Raw genomic sequence first — 14,235 nt, forward strand, 5'->3', positions numbered from 1 at the left:
TGCAAGACAATATTACCAGTTTCACAGAAGAGTCAAGCCCCAAGGATAAATTCTCAGTTGGGATTCAGACAGGTTTTTTTCCTACACTCTAGGATATAACTATTCTACCTTAAAGATTCTCTTTGAGCCAGCGCCTGGCTGGCTTAGTCAGCTCAGCTTCTGCCTTTGGTTCAGGGTCCTGGGATGGAGTCCCATGTCCAGCTCTGCTTCTCCCTCTGCCCTTCCCCACGGTTTGTGTGCTCTCAAATAAATAAATAAAATCTTAAAAAAAAAAAAAAAAGAATCCTCTTTGAGTATTTCTTTCCTTTTTTTTTTTTTTTTTTTTATTTATGATAGTCACAGACAGAGAGAGAGGGGCAGAGACACAGGCAGAGGGAGAAGCAGGCTCCATGCACCGGGAGCCCGATGTGGGATTCGATCCTGGGTCTCCAGGATCGCACCCTGGGCCAAAGGCAGGCGCCAAACCATTGCGCCACCCAGGGATCCCTGAGTATTTCTTTCCAGCACAACATTCTACTGCTGGATGAGGCCTGAGGGTTACAATGGAATAAAGGCTTGCGAACACAGAGTAGGTTGGCAGTCCCATTCAGTCTACACCCTGCCCCCAGTCTAAGAAAAGAGGGTGTCCAACTGAACATGCAGTTCCTTATAGCTGAGGCCACTTGAGACCTCCCAGCCTCATCCTCTCTGAGTGGGAGCTCTACATCCTGGCCACGCATGAAGCCCCAGAGTTGTGTGGTCCCTCTCTCCCATCTTTTTAAAAAGATTTTAAGTAATCTCTACACCCAACTTGGGGCTCAAACTCACACCCCAGAGATCAAGAGTCGCAGGCTCCTCTCACTGAAGCAGCCAGGCACCCCCGTCTTGCGCTCTTTACCACCTCCCCTCTTGTTCTGCACCCTAACACTGTGCTTAAACAGATGTCCACCTCTAATGAGAAAACCGAAGTTCTAGCGGGGGACGCCTAGCTCAGAGGTCGTCCGGACAAATAGCTGGACTTCTGAGTGTCAGGCTAAGGGGCCGCCATCATCTGCCCGGTCCCCCAGGGTGCAGAGAGCCTGCGTCTCAGCATCGCGAAAGGTGCCTTCAGCACGGACACGGCTTTCTGGCCTGCAGCCTCCGGAGGAGGGGGAGAGGAGGCGGGGGAGAGGAGGCGGGGGGAGGAGGCGGGGGGAGGAGGGGGAGAGGAGGCGGGGGGAGGAGGGGGGAGGAGGGGGAGAGGAGGCGGGGGGAGGAGGGGGAGAGGAGGAGGGGGAGAGGAGGCGGGGGGGGGGAAGAGGGGGGAGGAGGGGGAGAGGAGGAGGGGGAGAGGAGGCGGGGGGGAGGAGGGGGAGAGGAGGCGGGGGGCAGGCGGGGGAGGAGGGGGAGAGGAGGCGGGGGGAGGAGGCAGGAGAGGAGGCGGGGGAGAGGAGGCAGGGGAGAGGAGGCGGGGGGGAGGAGGCGGGGGGAGGAGGCAGGAGAGGAGGCGGGGGGAGGAGGGGGGAGGAGGGGGAGAGGAGGCGGGGGGAGGAGGGGGAGAGGAGGAGGGGGAGAGGAGGCGGGGGGAAGAGGGGGGAGGAGGGGGAGAGGAGGAGGGGGAGAGGAGGCGGGGGGGGGGAGGAGGGGGAGAGGAGGCGGGGGGGCAGGCGGGGGAGAGGAAGCGGGGGCAGGCGGGGGAGAGGAGGCGGGGGGGCAGGCGGGGGAGAGGAAGCGGGGGCAGGCGGGGGAGAGGAGGCGGGGGAGAGGAGGCGGGGGGGGGGGGGGGGAGGGGGGGGGGGAGGAGGCGGGGGGCGGGCAGTGGCGCAACGCGCCCAGGGTAGCGGGGGAGTTAGTGCCTCGGTGCGTTGCCTCTGGCTTCCGTTTCCACGGTTACGGCGGCGCGAGGCTGTGTCCCAGGTAACACAGGTGTAGAGCGGAAACCTGATGCCTGAGGGACGGGGGGCAGCGTGGGGACTGGGAACTGGGGAGCAGGGCCTGGGCCCGGGCTCGCGGGAGGGCCGCCCCCCTCCCGGTGCATGTCCTCACTGCGGGCTCTGGCTAGCTCTGCCCGCACCCCATTCCCCTAGGATGCTGTCCCGCGCACAAGTGTTCTGTGGCGCCACGAACTGCCCTGGACTCCCACACCCCTCTCCCTGCGTCTCCCATCTGCGGCTTCACTCTTCTCTGCCCGCAAGTCACTGACATGCAGCTCCTCGTCCGTGCCTGGGAGCTGCACACTCTTGACGTGACTGGTCTGGAGGCCTTTGCTCACATCAAGGCAAAGGTAATAGTGTATCCCTGAGCTTCCCTAACCGTGTGCCTTTGCCTGGCTTCCTGTGATTTCCTCAGACAACACTCTTGACTCTCCTTTTCTTCCCTAGACCCATGTAGCCTCCCTGGAGGGCCACACCACTGAGGATAAAGTCGTGCTTCTGGCAGGTTCTCCCCTGCGGATGAAGCCATCCTGGGTCAGTGTGGGGTAGAAGCTCTGGCGACCCTGGAGATGGTTGGCCGCATGCTAGGAGGTGACTGGGGCTACAGAGGCCTAACTGCTGCCACGGGGCTGTTTACAATCCTTAGACTTATTTGTTTGCCTTTCACAGTATCTAATATTTTTTGCTTTAATTTACAATATCTAAAAACAGGCTGATTTTGTGTTAAAGTACGGTATCTGCTTTTGCTTCAAAAATTAGGAAGATCTGGTGACAGTGGGCCTGCGTTCCCACATACGAAGAGTCCACCCCAGCTGAGTAATGGCTGCTCCCTTTGGAAGGTTTTACAGTTTGCTGCAGTTTCCACTCCTCCCTCCTCCACTCCTCCAAACCAGTATCAGTTACCATTTATCATCAGGCTTGAACTGTTGTTTCTCTTACAGTAAAGAGAAGTGAACTCTCTTTTTGTACCTATGTCTCTGTCAAAGTGGGAAAACGAAAAATGGATCAAGAGCGCTGCATGTTTCAAGAAAAGTGGGAACCAGCATATTTCTTTGTGGAAGTTAAGAATAGTCCTATGTGTTTAGTATGTAACCAGACTTGTATCAAAAGAAAACAACTTAAGACACCATTATGAAACAAACCATAGTAAGAATCTTGATTGGTATATGGAAAAGATGTGTAATGAAAAACTAAAGGGACGCGTGGATGGCTGAGTGGTTGAGCATCTGCCTTCGGCTCAGGTCATGATCCCGGGATCCTGGGATCGAGTCCCACATCGGGCTTTCTGCATGGAGCCTGCTTCTCCCTCTGCCTATGTCTCTGCCCCTCTCTCTTTTTCATGAATAAATAAATAAAATCTTAAAAAAAAAAACCTTAATGAACTAAAAAGAGTACTAAACTTTCTTCTGCATTTATCATCAAATACAAATAAGGTAAATGATGCTGCTGTGAAATGCAGTTATGTCATAAATGAAAAAATTGCCTGGGCATCAAAACCTTTTATAGATGGTGAGTTTATCAAAGACTGTCTGTTGAGTGCAGCAGAAATCATGTGTCCAGAGCAGAAACAAGCATTTGCAAACATAAAAATCTAAGTGGAAACACTGTTGCTCATTGAGTAAAAGATATGGCTGAGAACTTACAGGATAAGTTGCAAGAAAAAGTGAAATCATTTGTGACATTTTCTATTGCAGTTGATGACAGCACATACATAAATAATACAAGCCAGTTAATTATATTTATCTGGGGTGTTGATGAGAATTTTGACATCACTGAAGAACTTTTGGACATGGTGCCCATGACAGACCCAACATCTGAAAATGACTTCTTTTTATATATTGAGAAAAGTCTTTTTTTAATTTATTTTTATTTATTTATGATAGTCACACAGAGAGAGACAGAGGCAGAGACACAGGCAGAGGGATAAGCAGGCTCCATGCACCGGGAGCCCGACGTGGGATTCGATCCCTGGACTCTAGGATTGCGCCCTGGGCCAAAGGCAGGCGCCAAACCGCCGCGCCACCCAGGGATCCCCTATATTGAGAAAAGTCTTGAAAAGATTAATGTTGACTGGTCAAACTAGTAAGTGTAACCACAGATCGTGCTCCTGCAATGGTCTGTGATAACACTGGATGTGTTGCAAAACTTAAATCCAAGGTCAAAAAGTTTTTCAAAGATGCAGAACTTAAGTCTATTCACTGCATTACTCACCAAGAATTGTTTTGTACTAAAAAGTTAAAATTAGAACATGTCATGGATATAGTGATTAACACAGTGAACTGGATACGTACTCGTGGCTCCAACCACAGGCAGTTCAGTGCTTTGCTTGAGGAACTGGATGCACAATCTGGTAATCTTTTATACAAAGGGTAAGGTGGCTTTCTCATGGCATGGTATTGAAGACATTTTTGGAATTAATAAAAGAGATAAATTTATTCATGTCTTCCAAGGGAAAACCCTTTTCCCAGCTCACTAGTGAAGACTGGATCAGAGACCTGGACTTTTTGGCTGACATTACAAACCACCTAAACACTTTGAATATTTCTCTGCAAAGACGTTCACAAGTGCTGACACAAATGTTATGATTCAGTTTGCTCTTTCCCAGCAAAATTGAGTCTTTGGGAAACTCATTTGGCTGTAAATAATCTGGCTCAGTTTCCTACACTGAAATCAATTTTAGGAAATGAGAGTGATGGCTTAATCTATGTCCCCAAAATTGTGGAGCCAAAAATTGAATTCCAAAAAAGGTTCTTTGACTTCAAACATTATGAAAATGAACTCATATCGTTTAGCTCACCTTTCTCAATTAACATTAACAGTGTTAATGAAGAATCACAAATGGAAGTTATTGAACTACAGGGTAATACCGTATTAAAAACTAAATATGGGGACACCTGAGTGGCTCAGCGGTTGAGCATCTGCCTTCGGCTCAGGGCGAGATCCTGGGGTCCGGGATTGAGTCCCGCATCAGGCTCCTTGTGGGGAGCCTGCTTCTCCCTCTGCCTGTATCTCTGCCTTTCTTTCTCTCTGTGTCTCTCATGGATAAATAAATAAAATCTTTAAAAAAAAACCATAAATATGATGACATTGGAATACCAGAATTCTACAAATACCTCAGCAAAAGTTACCCTAGATATAGAAACCATTGTGCAAAGATTCTGTCCATGCTTGGAAGCACCTATGTTTGTGAACAACTGTTTTCTGTTATGAAATTGAGTAAAACTAAATTTTGCTCCTTAAAGGATACAAGATTACATTCAGTTCTATACATTGCAACTCGAAATATGAGACCAGACATGGACATCTTGGTACAGAAAAACAGGTGTCAGGTTTCTGGTTCTAAGTCAAAGAAATAACAGATTATGAACAAAAATTTTAATAATTAAAGATTTCTTTTTTTTTTTTTAATTTTTATTTATTTATGATAGTCACACAGAGAGAGAGAGAGAGAGAGAGAGAGAGAGGCAGAGACGTAGGCAGAGAGAGAAGCAGGCTCCATGCACCGGGAGCCCGACGTGGGATTCGATCCCAGATCTCCAGGATCGCGCCCTGGGCCAAAGGCAGGCGCCAAATCGCTGCGCCACCCAGGGATCCCTAATTAAAGATTTCTATTTTTCAGTGTGTGTTTTAAATTTTTTATTTTGAAATATCCAACATCATAAAGTTTATATGTTACATGCCTGCACTGTGGTTCAATTAAAAAAAAAAAAAAAAGTTTAGGGACGCCTGGGTAGCTCAGTGGTTAAGTGTCTGCCTTTGGCTCAGGGTGTGATCCTGGGATCTGGGATTGAGTCCCACATCAGGCTCCTTACAGGGAGCCTGCTTCTCCCTCTGCCTGTGTCTCTGCCTCTCTCTGTGTGTCTCTCATGAATAAAATTTTTAAAAAAGTTTAGATGTTTTTTCCTCCTCCTGGCATTTGATTTTTTATGTACCAAGCCTATTTTGCTTGCTTTTGTATCTCACTTGGCTACCCAACTTTAGTTTGAGACTTCTGCCTAATGGAGCTGGTTACCATAATTAGTTTTTGTTTTTCTGTTTTTCTCAAGCCATGGAAAAACTGTCATTTGCTGCCTTGAGCAAAATGTCTGAGCTGTAGAATTTCTGTGGATAATGTTTGAGCCAGGTTGTGCTAGTTATCAATTTATTGCTTCTCAGCTCCAAATTCATTCTTCATTGTCTGCTCTTCAAAAATGGATCTGGGCCCTTTAAATATCTTTCCTTTGACAGCAGGCATGATGTGGAGCTTAGTCAGTGGAGGGCACTGGAGACACGCTGCAAAAAGAAGGAGGTTTCCTTCCTGGTTTGCTCATTTGCCAACTCCTGCAGTACAGATGGCTTCTCTAGCACCAATCCCCTGCAGTGCCCAGCAGTCAGCAGCACCCAGGGCCAGCAGCTTTCCCTGGCTTACTTCTATAGGCAGTTTTATAATGAAATCCTTCTGGTGAGACACTTTCCCATGAACAGCTTTCCCCAGTATCCTAAAGGGGTGATTTCCAGCAAATTCTGCCATTCGGCAATAATTTCTCGATATTTATTCTGTATGTATTTCATAAATCTGAACCATGCCCTGAAATCCAAACCACGTTCTTTAAAAAAAAAAAAAAAGATTTTATTCATTTATTCATGAGAGACACAGAGAGAGAGAGGCAGAGACACAGGCAGAGGGAGAAGCAGGCTCCATGGAGGGAGCCTGACGTGGGACTTGATCCCAGGTCTCCAGGATCACACCCTGGGCTGAAAGCGGTGCTAAATTGCTGAGCCACCCGGGCTGGGCTGCCCTCCCCCGCCAAAAGAATTCTTACCAGACAGTTCATAATTTTTATATTAAATCACTGTTTAAATTCTTGTATGGTTTCTTCTGATTGGACCCTGATTGATACAGGTCCTATTTCTTATCTCTCTTGGGATTCCCCTCAAATAAGCATATTTGGATTCTGGGCTACAAAGAGAACAAATGTCCACATACACAGGCCTTTGCCTTTCCTTGGGTCAGCAAGTCACTTAATGGAAAGGAGAGGCCTCTGGGACCCACAGCATTTAATTAGTCATAAGATTGTCATTATGTGTATAATAACTGGTTATAACTCATCGCTATTGTACTTCAACTATAACCTAACTTGACAACAGAAAAAAATAATTGGGCCCATTCAACAAATACTTGTCAACAACATGTCATGTGCAAGATCCTACTCTTGAGTGTAGGCTGGTTCTGTCATTTGTTCATTCCATGACCTTGAGCTGGTCATCTTGTCCCTCTGATCTTCACCTTCACCCATGAAATGAGGCTATTACCACATGTATTAGTTATTTGTTACCACATTCAAGTCACCACAAAGTATAGTGGCTTAAAACAACAAATATTTATTATCTCACTGGTTTCTTAGGAATCTGGCAGTGGCTTAGCTGGGTGGTTTCAGCTCAATGTCTCTTAAGAGGTTGCAGTCAAATTATCAGGTATACCTGCAGTCATCTGAAGGCTTTAGTGGGGCTTTATCAGATCCCCATCTCTCATGACTTCTCTGGGAAAGTCAGCTACCGTGTTGTGAGAAGTCCTGTGGAGAGGCCCATGTGGTTGTAGTCAGATGTTTGCTGAGGCTGAAGTCAACCTGAAGGCTCAGCGAGGCTGCAAGTTCATGATGGCCCTTTCACAGGGCAGCCACTGGTCCTGGGTCCTGTTTAAGCCGGAGGCCCTGGGGGCCATCGATAACTTCTCCAGCACAGGAGTCTCAAGGTAGTTAAGAACAGAATCCAAGATAGTCACACACAGAGAGAGAAAGAGAGAGGCAGAGACACAGGCAGAGGGAGAAGCAGGCTCCATGCACCGGGAGCCCGAGGTGGGACTTGATCCCGAGTCTCCAGGATCGCGCCCTGGGCCAAAGGCAGGCACCAAACCACTGTGCCACCCAGGGATCCCCTGCACTTTTCCATTTATATTTCTTCCATTGGTGCACATGCCCTGGTCTCCTGGCTTTAAATTAGTATTAATATGCTACTAACTCCCAAATTTTTACCTCCAGCTAGACCCCTCTTCCCTAACTCCAAAATGGAGCTGCTGGTCTTTACTCAAAATCTACTCCTACTGTAGTTGATGGCAATTCTCATTCTGCTGCTCAGGCTGGAAACTTTGGAGGTTTCCATAGCCTTTGAAAATTGCCCACTGGAGTCCCTGGTGACACTGGGAGAGCCCTTTGATGGCGTGACTGGGGGCATATCAAAACCACTTGGCCATTTATTTAGTAGGTACTGACTGTGCCACAGCTGTTGGTGAGATTGCATTGCTGGGACTGGGCAAGTGGGCAGGGTACTACATAACCAGTAGCTAGCCTCCCACATCCCAGAAGGGAGCTCTGAAGGCCTCTGAGCAGTTAAAATCAGAAGCATGAGATGGAAGAACATAGCTCCTGGAATCTCCACCTCAGAGCTACTAATTGCTGTTTTATATACATTGGTATCAAGTGGAGTCTGATTTCTAGGATCAGAGCCACTAAAACAAGAAGTTACCATGCTGTAGCAGAACTGTTACAGGCGGGCAGTTCATTGCAATCCAAAACAGGAAAATTATTTAAAAAACAGAGTTCAAGGGATCCCTGGGTGGCGCAGCGGTTTGGCTCCTGCCTTTGGCCCGGGGCGCGATCCTGGAGACCCGGGATCGAGTCCCACGTCGGGCTCCCGGTGCATGGAGCCTGCTTCTCCCTCTGCCTGTGTCTCTGCCTCTCTCTCTCTCACTGTGTGCCTATCATAAATAAATAAAAATTCAAAAAAATATTTTAAAAAAAAAAAAAAAAACAGAGTTCAAGGGGCACCTGAGTGGCTCAGTCGGTTAAGTGTCTGACTCTTGATTTCAGCTCAGGTCATGATCTCAGGGTTGTATGATCAAGCCCCAAGTCGGGCTCTGCACTGGGTGTGGAGCCTGCTTAAGACTCTCTTCCTCTCTCTTTCAAAACAAAACAACAAAAAACCTGCCCAGAGTTCAAAAGTCACAATTGCAGTGACTTTTGTCACTTTTAATGTAGGACAGGCAACCTGGTACATTTCACCAGTTGGTGATGAGGTCAAATGCAGAGAAGTCAGGCAGCCCAGGTGGTTCAGTGGTTTAGTGCCACCTTCAGCCCAGGGCGTGATCCTGGAGTCCCGGGATGGAGTCCCACGTCGGGCTCCCTACATGGGGCCTGCTTCTCCCTCTGCTTGTGTCTCTCATGAATAAATAAAAATCTTTTAAAAAATCAGTTTTAAAAAAATGCAGAGAAGTCACAAACACCCTAAGAAAGATCTGGCCTGCCTCCTACCTTTGTCCAGCCTCACTGTGTGGTCTTCAGCAACCACAAAACTGGCCTTGTCCTCAGTTTTTCTTTCAGTTTGCAAATTGGAAATACTAACCTCTGCCATGCCTTTTAATTAGAAAAAAATATATGAAAAACAGATTGTATAAATACAGTTAAAATGTGGCATAAATATAGAGGTTATTATAAGATACTGGACAAGATATAGTCTATGAGAAAACTGAAGTAGCCTAATGTTTATTGATCACCTTTTATTAAAAAATCTGTTTGTTTATTTGAAAGAGAGAGAGTGTGCACACGTGTATGCATGCCAGCAGCAGAGAATGATGGAAGAGAGAGAGAGAATCTCAAGCACACTCCCTGCTGAGTGTGGAGCCAGACATGGGGCTTGATCCCAGGACCCTGAGATCATGACTATATTTATTATTATTATTATTATTTAGATTTTTATTTATTTATTCATGAGAGACACACAGAGAGAGAGCGAGTGGGGCAGAGACACAGGCAGAAGGAGAAGCAGGCTCCATGCAGGTAGCCCGAGGTGGGACTCGATCCCGGGTCTCCAGGATCACGCCCTGGGCCAAAGGCAGGTGCCAAACCGCTGAGCCACCCGGGCTGCCCTATTATTAAGTGCTGTTTTAGTGATGAAAAAACACAGAGTACAGAGAAATTAACTAGCTTTCCACCATTAGGATATGGCAACACTAGGTCTTCTCAAAAGACCTGAGGTAGTCTCTGTCTTCAGGCCCAGCTGGATCCAGCAACAAATGATAAAACCAATGGAACTTTATATCCTTGTTTTGGTTTGCTAGGACTGCCATAAAAAAACACCACAGATTGAGTGGCTTAAACAACAAAAATTTATTTTCTCACAGTCCTAGAGAGTGGAAGTCCAAGATCACAGTATTGGCTGGTATATATTGGTATATATCTGAGGGCTCTCTTCTTATCTTACAGATGGTTGCCCTCTTGCTGCCTTTTAAAAAAAATTTTTTTTAATTTAATTTTATTTATTTCAGAGAGAAAGCAAGCACAAGTATGAATGAGGGGAGGGGCAGAGGAAGAAACAAACTCCCTGCTGAGAGAAGCCTAACATGGGGCTTAATCCCAGGACACTGGAATCATGATCTGAACCAAAGGCAGATGCTTAACCAACTGAACCACCCAGACACCCTGGTTGTTGTGGTTTTTTTTTTTTTTAAGATTTTATTTATTCATTTGAGAGAAGAGAGAGAACATACAAGTGGGGGTGGGGGGCAGAGAGAGAGGCAGAAGCAGACTGCCCACTGATCAGGGAGCCCAACCCAGAGCTTAATGCCAGGACCCTTGGGATGATGACCTGAGCTGAAGGCAGACACTTAACTGACTGAGCTACCCAAGCACCCCTTGATGCCCCTTTAATTGTGCTAAATTAGGGCCTCATCCTAATGGCTTCATATTAATTTAATCACCCCTATCTCCAAATACAGGACATTCTTAGGTACGGAGGATTTAGACTTCAACCTATGAACGTGGGGCGGGGAGGCACAATTCAGCCTGTAAAAAGTACCCAACAGAAAGGATCTTAGGTATTTTATTCCCTTAAACCGTGAATTCTTTACAGACTTATGTCATAGTTCTCCTTGTTCTTTTGAACAATATAGTAACTTCCTTTCCTCTCAAATGTAAATCTAATTCAGCGTTCACTTTCATTTTACCTTATTTATTCTGACTCTTCATTTTCAAAACATGCTTTTAAATTATCATTCTAGAGATCCCTGGGTGGTTCAGTGGTTTAGCGCCTGCCTTCAGTCCCAGGGCATGATCCTGGAGTCCCAGGATCAAGTCCCAGGATCAAGTCCCACATCGGGCTCCCTGCATGGAGCCTGATTCTCCCTCTGCCTGTGTCTCTGCCTCCCTCTCTCTGTGTCTCTCATGAATAAATAAAATCTTAAAAAAAAAATAAAATAAAAGAATTACCATTCTAATTGTGTATTATCAGCCTTTTCAAGCTTCTATAGTTTTGAAGCTAAATGTCTTGGGATGCTTGGGTGGCTCAGTGTTTGAGCATCCGCCTTTGACTCAGGTCATGATCCTGGGGTCCCAGGATCAAGTCCCTCATCAGGCTCCCCATGGGGAGCCTGCTTCTCCTTCTATGTCTCTGCTTTTCTCTGTGTGTGTCTCATGAATAAATAAATAAATAAAATCTAAAAAGAAAATAAACAAATGTCTCTCTCCCCTGTGAATACCCAAGGGATTTCTGGAATGGTGGGAAGGGATCTTGAGGGTACTCATTTAAAATAAAACTTGTAAGAAAAAATAAAAAATAAAAAAATAAAATAAAATAAAACTTGTACAAGCGTGCCTGCTTGCCTCAGTGGAGCATGTGACTCTTGATCTTAGGGTTGTGAGTTTGAGCCCCATGTTGGGTGTAGAGATTACTTAAATTTCTGAATGCTATCAAGTATAGGGAGGGATGTGGAGCAACAAGAACTCTCGTGCACTGCTGGTGCCACTGTAAAATGATATAATGGGGAACAAGTGGGATCCCTGGGTGGCGCAGTGGTTTAGCGCCTGCCTTTGGCCCAGGGCGCAATCCTGGAGACCCGGGATCGAATCCCACGTCGGGCTCCCTGCATGGAGCCTGCTTCTGTCTCTGCCTATCTCTCTCTCTCTCTTTCTCTCTCTCTCTTTCTGTGACTATCATTAAAAAAAAAAAAAAAAAAAATGGGGAACAAGTTTGCCGTTTCTTTTTTTAAAAATATTTTATTTATTTGAGAGAGCATAGATGAGAGAGCTGGGGTGGCAGCAGAGGGAAAAGCAGACTCTCCGCTGAGCAAGGAGGCCAACTTGAGGCTCTATCCAAGGACCCTGGAATCATGACCTGAGCTGAAGGCACATGCCTAACCGACTGAGCCACCCAGTTGCCCCAAGTTTGGAGTTTCTTATAAACATATACTTACCATATGATTTAGCAGTTGTACTTCTAGGTATTCACCCAAGAGAAATGAAAACATAAATCCATACAAAGACTTTTTTTTTAAAGATTTTTATTTTATAAAAATAATTTGGGAAGCCCCTCTTGGTGTGGCCCAAATAATTATTTTATTTATTTGACAGAGAGAGTGAGAGAGGACAAGCAGAGGAATAGCAGAGGCAGAGGGAGAATCAGGCTCCTTATGGAACAGGGAGCCCAATGTGGGGCTCGATCCCAGGACTTTGAGATCATGTCCTGAGCCGAAGGCAGATGCTCCCCCTTTCTTCCATACAAAGACTTGTAGAAGAATGATCAGGACAGTTTTATTCAGGATAACCACCAACTGAAAATACTCTAAATCTCCATCACAGAGGAATGGATAAACAATTATATATCCATGAAATGGAATATTACTCAACAACAAAGTGGAAAAAAATGCTAAAACACATAAAGACATGGATAAATCTCAAAAATACCTTGAGAAAAAGAAGGCATATGCAAAAGACTTGCATAGGTTTGTATGATCCATTTATTTATTTTTTTGTATGATCCATTTAAATGATATTCTAGAAAGCCACAACTAATTTAAAGTAACAGAAAGCAGATCTAAAGTTGTCTGACTGGGGGACAGTGGATGAACTGACATCAAAGAGATACAGAGAATCTGTGGGGCCACAGAAATCTTCATGATGGTTGTAGTTTTATGTTTGTCAAAACTCATTGAACTGTACACTTAAAATGGGTCCATTTATAGTATGTAAATTATATCTTGGTAAAGTTGTGGGTTTTCTTTTTAAGATTTTATTTATCTATTCATGAGAGACACAGAGATCCATCTCTCATGGATACCTGCCCCTCATTTCAAGTCAATCTTGTACAACCTGCCAGATATCCATGGACAATACTCTATAGCTCAATACAAGATGAGTCTAACCCTCTACAAACCACACATGCCTCTTGAAATTCTGAAAGCCAGAAGAGAACCCCTAAGTGTATACCGTCGTGCGGTAACATTAGCTAGAAGGTAAAGAGCAAAGAACACAACAGACATTTCAGAGGAATTGCATGAAGACATGGGATGATGACCTCAGGAGGCTGGGGATAGGGATGGACTGAAAGGAAATTGCTGTTTTTCAGCCTGCTGAAAGGAAGGGCCTACTTGCATGCTTCTTCCTGTGTCCCATTAATATGAGTGTCTCATACAGGGATAGTGACCAGTTCTAACACTTGTCAGGCTCATTATGGCCTAATGAATAGAGACAAATAGATGTATAATCTGTCTGTGGAGGGGTGGGTGATGAGAGAAACCAACCCTGGTGCTTTGTTGGTGGAAATGTAAATGGTACAGCTGCTCTGGAAAACCATTTGGCAGTTTCTCTTAAAACTAAACATATGCCTACCATACAACCCAGCAATCACACTCCTGGGCACACATTCCAGAGAAATGAAAACATATATCCACTCAATAATATGTGCATTGGGGATGCCTGGGTGGCTCAGTGGTTGAGCATCTATCTGCCTTTGGCTCAGGGCGTGATCCCAAGGTCCCTGGATTGAGTCCTGCATCAGGCTTCCTGCATGGAGCCTGCTTCTCCCTCTGCCTGTATCTCTGCCTCTCTCTGTGTCTCTCATGAATAAATAAATAAAATCTTAAAAAAATATATGTGCATGAGGGCCGCCTGGGTGGCTCGGCGATTTGGCGCCACCTTCAGCCCAGGGCCCGATCCTGGAGACCTGGGATCGAGTTCCACATCAGGCTCCCTGCATGGAGCCTGCATGCTTCTCTCTCACCTGTGTCTCTGCCCCTCTGTGTGTGTGTGTGTGTGTGTGTGCCTCTCACGAATAAATTAATAAAATATTATATATATATATATATATATATATGCATGAATGTTCATAGCAGCTTATTTATAATAGTCAAGTGGAAACAATCCAGATATCTTTCAGTGAGTGAATGGTAAGTATGTCCACACCATGGACAATTACTCGGCAATGAAAAGGAACAAAACATCTTTTTTTTTTTTTTAAGATTTTATTTATTTATTCATGAGAGACACAGAGAGAGAAGAGAGGCAGAGACACCGGCAGAGGGAGAAGCAGGCTCCAT

General features: G+C 45.6%; 1 non-coding gene across 1 annotated transcript; it reads left to right on the plus strand.

Moving 5' to 3' along the window:
• The first annotated feature begins 1,764 nt into the window (after positions 1-1,764).
• On the plus strand, positions 1,765-5,606 carry FAUP4 (uncharacterized). The gene is made up of 3 exons (XR_003235803.2): positions 1,765-1,875; positions 2,046-2,242; positions 2,340-5,606. It is a non-coding gene; the product is annotated as an uncharacterized FAUP4 (transcript).
• The last annotated feature ends 8,629 nt before the right edge of the window (positions 5,607-14,235 follow it).

The sequence above is a fragment of the Vulpes vulpes genome, chromosome 5, assembly GCF_048418805.1.
Source record: "Vulpes vulpes isolate BD-2025 chromosome 5, VulVul3, whole genome shotgun sequence".
Lineage (NCBI taxonomy): Eukaryota > Metazoa > Chordata > Mammalia > Carnivora > Canidae > Vulpes > Vulpes vulpes.